We start from the raw sequence: 8,843 nt of genomic DNA on the forward strand, positions 1-8,843 counted from the left end.
CGCCACCGCCAGACGCCGCCGACCACCCAGACCCCGCCGCCACCCAACCCCCTTCCTCCTTCTCCCTTCTCTCTTCTTCTTTCTTCTTCTTCCCCTCTAACCGCCACTGCCCACGCCGCGCAACCACCACCCACCGCCGCCGCCCCGTCACCACTGCCCAGCACCAACCACAGCCCCCCTTCCTTCCCCTATTACCCCCTACCCCCATTACCCCTACCTTTCCCTCCCTTCCTCCGAACAGCAGCCACCGCCGCCGCGCCACCCTCTTCTGCCGTGCCGGACGCCACCGCCGTCATCCCCAGCCACCTCTCTACCCCACTCTCTTTCTTACGCCTACCAGGTTCCGACGAACGCCACCCTTCTATCCTTTGTAGTTAATTCATATTTTTCTGTTTATGTTCGTCATTAGGCTAGTTAGATATGCATGTTGTAATGGATTTTAGGTTGTTAGGTAGCCTAGGATGTGGTTAGTGGATTTAGGCCTATTTAATTGCACTGTTCGTGTTTCTTATTTCATTATTTTCGCAATTCTGCTGTTGCTGTGATGTTAGTTTTGTTCATATGCTGTAATTTCTTGTTTCATGCTGCTCTTTACTCTGATTTTTCATGATTCTTATTCCCTATATGTAATTGCAGCTTTATTTTTGATTCATATGAACTATTCTGTTGCTATTTATTTTCTGGGATAATCCAATTTTAGCCGGAATACTGCCCAAATCTCTGTAAAATGTTTCCATTTATGTCTTGATTTTGGCATTTTCAACTGTGCTTTCCTTAGATTTAACCAAAACAATTCATGAATGCCAGGGCAAGCTTTCTTATTCTTTTTGATTTCTTGGTTCATAATTTGCATTTTTGATGTTTGATTCCAATTTTTGCTATTTCTATATCTATTTGAATCATCATCAACCTGTTTTCCTTATTTGGATATGAGTTACTTATAGCTTCTAACTGTGAATACTTGTTACTTGGAATATTTTTATTATGCCACTTACTTTAACCCACTTTTTACTAACTGGTGCACGAAATTGTGATGTCCAGGCTCAAACTATTCCTGGTACGTGAGCAACTTGGTATGCGTAATCGTGATTACACATTCATAATTTGTCACAACTTCGATACAACTAACCAGCAAGTGCACTGGGTCGTCCAAGTAATACCTTACGTGAGTAAGGGTCGAATCCCACGGAGATTGTCGGTATGAAGCAAGCTATGGTTACCTTGTAAATCTCAGTCAGGCAGATATAAAGTGATAATGGTGTTTTCGAATTTAATATAATAAAATAGGGATAGAAATACTTATGTAATTCATTGGTAGGAATTTCAGATAAGCGAATGGAGATGCTTTCGTTCCTCTGAACCTCTGCTTTCCTGCTATCTTCATCCAATCAGTCTTACAAGCGTTGTCACCACATCAATATAATTAAACTAAGTTCAAGGATAAATTCGAAACTCATGTACTTCTTGTTCTTTTGAATTAAAACATTTTTCATTTAAGAGAGGTGATGGATTCATAGGACATTCAAAACTTTAAGACAAAGTTACTAACTACTAATGATCATGTAATGAAGACACAAACATAGATAAGCACATAACATAGAAAATGAAAAATAGAGAAAGTAAGAACAAGGAATGAGTCCACCTTAGTCATGTCCTTGAGCTCTTCTATGTCTCTTCCTTGTCTTTGCTGCTCCTCCTTCATTGCTTTTAGATCTTCTCTGATTTCATGAAGGATGATGGAGTGCTCTTGATGTTCCACCCTTAGTTGCTTCCAATAATTGTGTGGAAGAAAATGTATCCCCTGAGGTATCTCAGGGATCTCTTGATTTGCAGTCAAATGTTCTACCACTGAGCTATAGACCCTTGATGGAAGCTTTTGTCTTCCCTTTCCTCTTTCTAGAGGCCTCTCTGGCCTTAGGTGCTATCAATGATTATGGAGAAAAACAAAAAAAGCTATGCTTTTTACCACACCAAACTTAGAATGTTGCTTGCCCTCGAGCAAAAGAAGAAGGAATAGATGAAGAAGAAGATGTGGAAATAAAAACTAGGATTATGAGGAGGTAAAGTGGGGATCCTGTGAGGTCCACAGATCCTGAGATGATCCTGTGGTGTCCACAGATCCTGAGGTGTCAAGGATTTATATCCCTGCACCCATTAGGCATGTAAAATGCCTTTGCACACAACTCTGGGCGTTCTGTCAATAGCTTGACAGTGGGCTCTCAATGAGCCTCACAGATGTGCAGAGCTTTGTTGAGACTCTCTAACACCAAACTTAGAGTTTGGATATGGGAGTTCAACACCAAACTTAGAGTTTGGTTGTGGCCTCCCAACACCAAACTTAGAGTTTGACTGTGGGGGCTTTGGTTGACTCTGCCTTGAGAGAAGCTTTTTCTGCTTCCTCTCCATGGTTGCAGAAGGAGATCCTTGAGTTTTAAACACAAGGGAGTCCTCAATATATTGAAGGACTATTTCACCTCTGTCAACATCAATCACAGCTCTTGCTGTGGCCAGGAAAGGTCTTCCTAGGATGATGGATTCATCCTTTTCCTTTCCAGTATCCAGAACTATGAAATCAGCAGGGATGTAAAGGCCTTCAACCTTTACTAATACGTCCTCTACTTGTTCATAAGCCTGTTTTCTAGAGCTGTCTGCCATCTCTAATGAGATTTTAGTAGCTTGCACCCCATAGATTCCCAGTTTCTCTATTACAGAGAGGGGCATGAGGTTTATTCCTGAACTAAGGTCACACAAAGCCTTAAAGATCATGGTGCCTATGGTACAGGGTATTATGAACTTTCCAGGATCCTGTCTCTTCTGAGGCAATGTCAGTTGATCCAGATCACTTAGTTCATTGATGAACAAGGGAGGTTCAACTTCCCAAGTATCAATGCCAAATAATTTGGCATTCAGCTTCATGATTGCACCAAGAAACTTGGCAGTTTGCTCTTCAGTAACATCATCATTCTCTCCAGAAGAGGAATACTCATCAGAGCTCATGAAGGGTATAAGGAGGTTCAATGGAATCTCTATGGTCTCTAGATGAGCCTCAGAGTCCTTTGGTTCCTCAGAGGGAAGCTCCTTATTGACTACTGGACGTCCCAGGAGGTCTTCCTCCTTGGGATTCACGTCCTCTCCTCTCCTCACAGGTTCGGCGATGGTGCTTATGTCAATGGCCTTGCACTCTCCTTTTGGATTCTCTTCTGTATTGCTTGGGAGAGTACTAGGAGGGATTTCAGTGATCCTTTTACTCAGCTGGCCCACTTGTGCTTCCAGATTTCTAATGGAAGACCTTGTTTTATTCATGAAACTTACAGTGGCCTTAGATAGATCAGAGACTAGATTTGCTAAATTAGAAGTATTTTGTTCAGAGTTTTCTGTCTGTTGCTGAGTTGATGATGGAAAAGGCTTGCTATTGCTAAACCTGTTTCTTCCATCATTATTAAAGCCTTGTTGGGGCTTTTGATCCTTCCATGAGAAATTTGGATGATTTCTCCATGTTGAGTTATAGGTGTTTCCAGCTTTAATCAAAATATGAGTGTAATTCAGACATGACAAGCCTAACATGCTCTATCCAAAAGAATTAGACATGGCTTTACAGCCAGCCATGCTTCACATGCTTCATGAAACACTGGAATTCATTCTTAAAAATTCTGAATAAAAAAAAAAATTTTTTTTTTTTGAAAAAATTTTTATTTTTTGAAAAAATTTTTATTTTTTTCGAAAACAGATGAGAAAATTTTAGAAATATTTTTCAAAAATTTTTGAAAATAAAATAAAAAGAAAATTACCTAATCTGAGCAACAAGATGAACCGTTAGTTGTCCAAACTCAAACAATCCCCGGCAACGGCGCCAAAAACTTGGTGCACGAAATTGTGATGTCCAGGCTCAAACTATTCCTGGTACGTGAGCCACTTGGTACGCGTAATCGTGATTACACATTCATAATTTGTCACAACTTCGATACAACTAACCAGCAAGTGCATTGGGTCGTCCAAGTAATACCTTACGTGAGTAAGGGTCGAATCCCACGGAGATTGTCGGTATGAAGCAAGCTATGGTCACCTTGTAAATCTCAGTCAGGCAGATATAAAGTGATAATGGTGTTTTCGAATTTAATATAATAAAATAGGGATAGAAATACTTATGTAATTCATTGGTAGGAATTTCAGATAAGCGAATGGAGATGCTTTCGTTCCTCTGAACCTCTGCTTTCCTGCTATCTTCATCCAATCAGTCTTACTCCTTTCCATGGCTGGCTTTATGCAAGGGCATCACCGTTGTCAGTGGCTACATCCCCTCCTCTCAGTGAATAATATGCTCACGCACGCTGTCACGGCACGGCTATTCATCTGTCGGTTCCCGATCATGCTGGAATAGGATTCACCCTCCTTTTGCGTCTGTCACTAACGCCCAGCATTCGCGAGTTTGAAGCTCGTCACAGTCATTCAATCATTGAATCCTACTCGGAATACCACAGACAAGGTTTAAACTTTCTGGATTCTCTTGAATGCCGCCATCATTCTAGCTTACGCCACGAAGATTCCGGTTAAGAGATCTAAGAGATATTCATTCTAGCTTATTTCATGTAGAACGGAAGTGTTTGTCAGGCACGTGTTCATAGGGGAGATGGTGATGAGCGTCACACATAATCATCACCTTCATCACGTTCTTGGGTGCGAATGGATATCTTAGAAGCGAAACAAGATGAATTGAATAGAAAACAGTAGTACTTTGCATTAATCTTTGAGGAACAGCAGAGCTCCACACCTTAATCTATGGAGTGTAGAAACTCTACCGTTGAAAATACATAAGTGAAAGGTCCAGGCATGGCCGAGATGGCCAGCCCCGAAAACGTGATCAAAGGATCATAAGGTAATCCAAAGATGTCAAATACAATAGTAAGAGGTCCTATTTATAATAAACTAGTCACTAGGGTTTACATAAGTAAGTAATTGATGCATAAATCCACTTCCGGGGCCCATTTGGTGTGTGCTTGGGCTGGGCTTTAAGTGTTGCACGTGCAGAGGCCATTTGTGGAGTTGAACGCCAGTATTTGTGCCAGTTTGGGCGTTCAACTCTGGTTTTGGATCCTTTTCTGGCGCTGGACGCCAGATTTGGGCAGAGAGCTGGTGTTGAACGCCAGTTTACGTCATCTATTCTTAGCCAAAGTATGGACTATTATATATTGCAGGAAAGCCCTGGATGTCTACTTTCTAACGCAATTAGAAGCGCGCCATTTCGAGTTCTGTAGCTCCAGAAAATCCACTTTGCGTGCAGGGAGGTCAGAATCCAACAGCATCAGCAGTCCTTCTTCAACCTCTGAATCTGATTTTTGCTCAAGTCCCTCAATTTCAGCCAGAAAATACCTGAAATCACAGAAAAACACACAAACTCATAGTAAAGTCCAGAAATGTGAATTTAACATAAAATCTATTAAAAACATCCCTAAAAGTAACTAGATTCTACTAAAAATATACTAAAAACAATGCCAAAAAGCGTATAAATTATCCGCTCATCACTAACTCACTAACGTTAACTTCCTAAACTCTTTTTCAATTCTAACCAACCTAACCTTTCAAAACTTCTCTTCTGATTTTCTTTCACTTTCTTTTAACATTCTAACCATGGCATGATGTTAATTTTTCTATTTAACATGAATTCAATTACATTTTGGATTATGAATTCCCCTTTTCGGACTTTTAACTCCTATACAATCCTTAATGCACATTTACTTAACTCATTTTCCTTATCCTTTTGCTCCTTTGCCACTTTGTGTTTCTTTTGATTATTTGCCTATTTGTTTTCTTGTTTTCACTATATCCTGGTTTTCTATTTTTTAGGATATCTGCCAGCCAGAGAAAAGGAAAAGGAAAGGCTACTACTGGCAAACGGAAAAGAGGAGAATCCTCCATGTCCATTATGGATATTATGCACGATGACTCCTTGCGGGAGAAAAATTTTACCTCGCAGGAGAAGGCCGACCAGCTAATCCCTGCTACTGATCCAGTGAAATTTGCAAACCGATACTGTGAGCTGAAGTATCCGGTGTTTGCAAACTCCAGGAACCTATACCTGGAGAGAACTTTGAAGATCCCAGAAGAACTCCAGCAATACATCTCTGACCCGATCAAACAAAAAGGCTGGTTCTTCCTGGAGAGAAACCTGACTGAGGTCAATGCATCTTGGGTTAGGGAATTCTACTGTAATTACTTCAAAACCTCCCTAGATGCAGTGAACCTTATAGGAAAGCAGATTCTGGTCACCGAAGAGGCCATTGAAGATGTCTTGAAGCTTCTGCGTAAAACGGATCAGTTGGATGGTTATCAGAAAGCTGAGGAAGATATGCGCTTCATGAAGTTTGATTGGGATGCAGTCAAGGCCTGGATAGCCCTTGACCCGACCGTTCCTTGGATTATGGGTCAGAACACCACCATGCCAAAGGGAATCAAGCGGATTTACCTGAATGATGAGGCTCGGCTATGGCATCAGATACTTAGCAATTTTATCATGCCGAGTACTCACGAGACTGAGATACCAATCGCTATGATCACCCTCCTATGGTGTGTGATGGAGGGTAAGGACCTGTACCTGTCACGCTTTATCCGGTACCACATGGCCAGGGTCCACGTCCGAGGCACTCTTCCCTTTCCTTATCTGGTTACACAGCTAGGCCGTCGAGCTGACGTGCCTTGGGAGGATGCTGATGAAAAGCCACCTGCTGTAGAATGCAAGAAGATTATCCCTCACAGCAGGAACTTTCTGGCTTTGGGCTACAGACCTCCATTCCTCACTGCTACTGCTGAGACAACCACACCATCTGCCGGCCTCTCTTCTTCTACAGCTACCCCTGCCACCACCACTGTACCTCCACATGCCTCAGAGCCCATCTATCATCTAGTGCACCGTCTGTTTCGACGGCTTGACCAGATGGAGCGTCGCAACAAGCAACGCTATGAGCACCTGAAGCTGATGATACGCTCTGGCGACATCCCCTTCGAGCCTGACACACCATCCGAGGCATCTGAGGAGGAGGCGGATGATCACGAGGCAGAGACGCATCCCCAGAGCGAGGCTGCACAGGCAGGCATAGAGCAGGCTGCATCACATCAGGAGGCTCTGCCTCAGATTCAGGCTGTAAACCCCGAGATCCCTATTCAGTCAGCACCTCCTCTGCAGCAGGCTGATCCTCCGACCGCCACCACAGAGACCCCAGCTACCCGTCCTTCCAGTGATGACACCCCTTCACACCCTGCTTGAGTGAGCATCAGGGACGATGCTTCATTTTAAGTGTGGGGAGGTCGCCATCTCTAGCGTATTTTTTTGGTGAACCACTACATACTCTTTTTATTTATTTTGCTACTTTTCTGTATTTTTATTTTTATTTTAATTTCTATTTTTTCAGTACTTATATATATTGCTATTTTTATGTATTTATTCTATGTTGCACTTTAGTTCATATTTTAGCCATTTAGTTTTAGTTGCAATTCTAACTTATTAGTTATAGAAATTGTAGATTAATTAGCATAGTTTACCCTTTTTAGCATAAGATAGCTTAGTTTAAATAGAAAAATATAAAAAGGAAAGTAAACTAGGGACTTGAACATAATAGAAACAATCCACACACCTGTATATATAGCATTACATGTTAGTTAGTTAACAACATTTCATCAATGAGAAACACTAGAACTTTAAAGCCACCTTAAGTTTTACATTGAGAATAATGGGAATTTTTAACTGAAACTGCATGACATACATAACTGATAAATGATTTTTGAGCTAGAGAACACACAGCCTATGAGTTTTGAGCTTAATTGTATGGTTACATTCAAACCATAATATTTTATTCCTATGTATTCCGCCCTTCTTTTTTATTCTGATGTTCTTTACTTTGTTTTAATCTATATGTCCGATTATAGAATATAACTACATACCAAGAGAGTGATTGAGGCCATTGTTTGATTTTTTAGCTCACTTATTCCAAAATAGCTTACCTTTTACATCACCCTTGTTAGCCCCCTTGAGCCTTTAAATCCCCTTTTATTCTATAAACCACATTACTAGCCTTAAGCAGAAAAACAAAATAAAAATCCCAAGTTGAATCCTTGGTTAGCTTAAGATAGGAAGTATGTATGGTTTAAATGTGGAAAAACCTATTGGGAACATGGATGATAAAAACAAAAAGGTAGAAAAGTTGCAAAGAATAAAATAATTCAAAATAAAAATTTTTGGAAAGCATGCTCATGTGAAATCAAAATAATTGAATTACCATGTGCATTAAAAAAAAGTGTTATTTTTCAATAGTTGAATAAAGGGGACACAAAAGGATTCCCCAAATGCAAAATAAATGCACATGGGACAAAAGTTAAAGTATGAGCATATAACATCAAAAGTGGAAAAAATATGGGAGAATAGGTAAAGAAGCTTTGCTTTACAAAGTATGTATGTTAGGTGAGATCTTAGACTAATTAAGGATTCACTTATTAGCTCACTTAGCCTTATACATATACCCTTACCTTTACCTTGGCCCCATTACAACCTTAACTAAAGACCTCATGATTTTTGGTATGTCTATATTCTATAATGGTTGATTGGTTAGATGAAGAACAAAGTTATAGAAAGTAAGAATAAAAAGAAGAATAGAGTGATTAACCCAATAAACACTGAGTGACTAGAGAGTAAACACAAAATCCAGTGAGGGTTCAATAGCTCATTAACATATATCTCTGCTGAAATTATTAATTGTCTTGCAAGTTTATAAAATGTTTTTTCTCTCCCATCTCAATTGTAAAGGCACTTTATCACTATCTAAGGCTTGGCTATATATATATGACTCCTTGAGAAT

At 40.4% G+C, this 8,843-nt stretch overlaps 1 long non-coding RNA gene across 1 annotated transcript in view; it reads right to left on the reverse strand.

The window, feature by feature from the left end:
- The window catches only part of LOC107622312, a 16,004-nt gene that overhangs the window by 1,014 nt on the left and 6,147 nt on the right, over window positions 1-8,843 (reverse strand). Inside the window, exon 2 of the long non-coding RNA XR_001616175.2 lies at window positions 6,403-6,407. This is a non-coding gene — a long non-coding RNA (uncharacterized LOC107622312). The remainder of the gene's footprint in view (window positions 1-6,402; window positions 6,408-8,843) is intronic.

Source organism: Arachis ipaensis, chromosome B10 (genome assembly GCF_000816755.2).
Source record: "Arachis ipaensis cultivar K30076 chromosome B10, Araip1.1, whole genome shotgun sequence".
Classification (NCBI taxonomy): domain Eukaryota; kingdom Viridiplantae; phylum Streptophyta; class Magnoliopsida; order Fabales; family Fabaceae; genus Arachis; species Arachis ipaensis.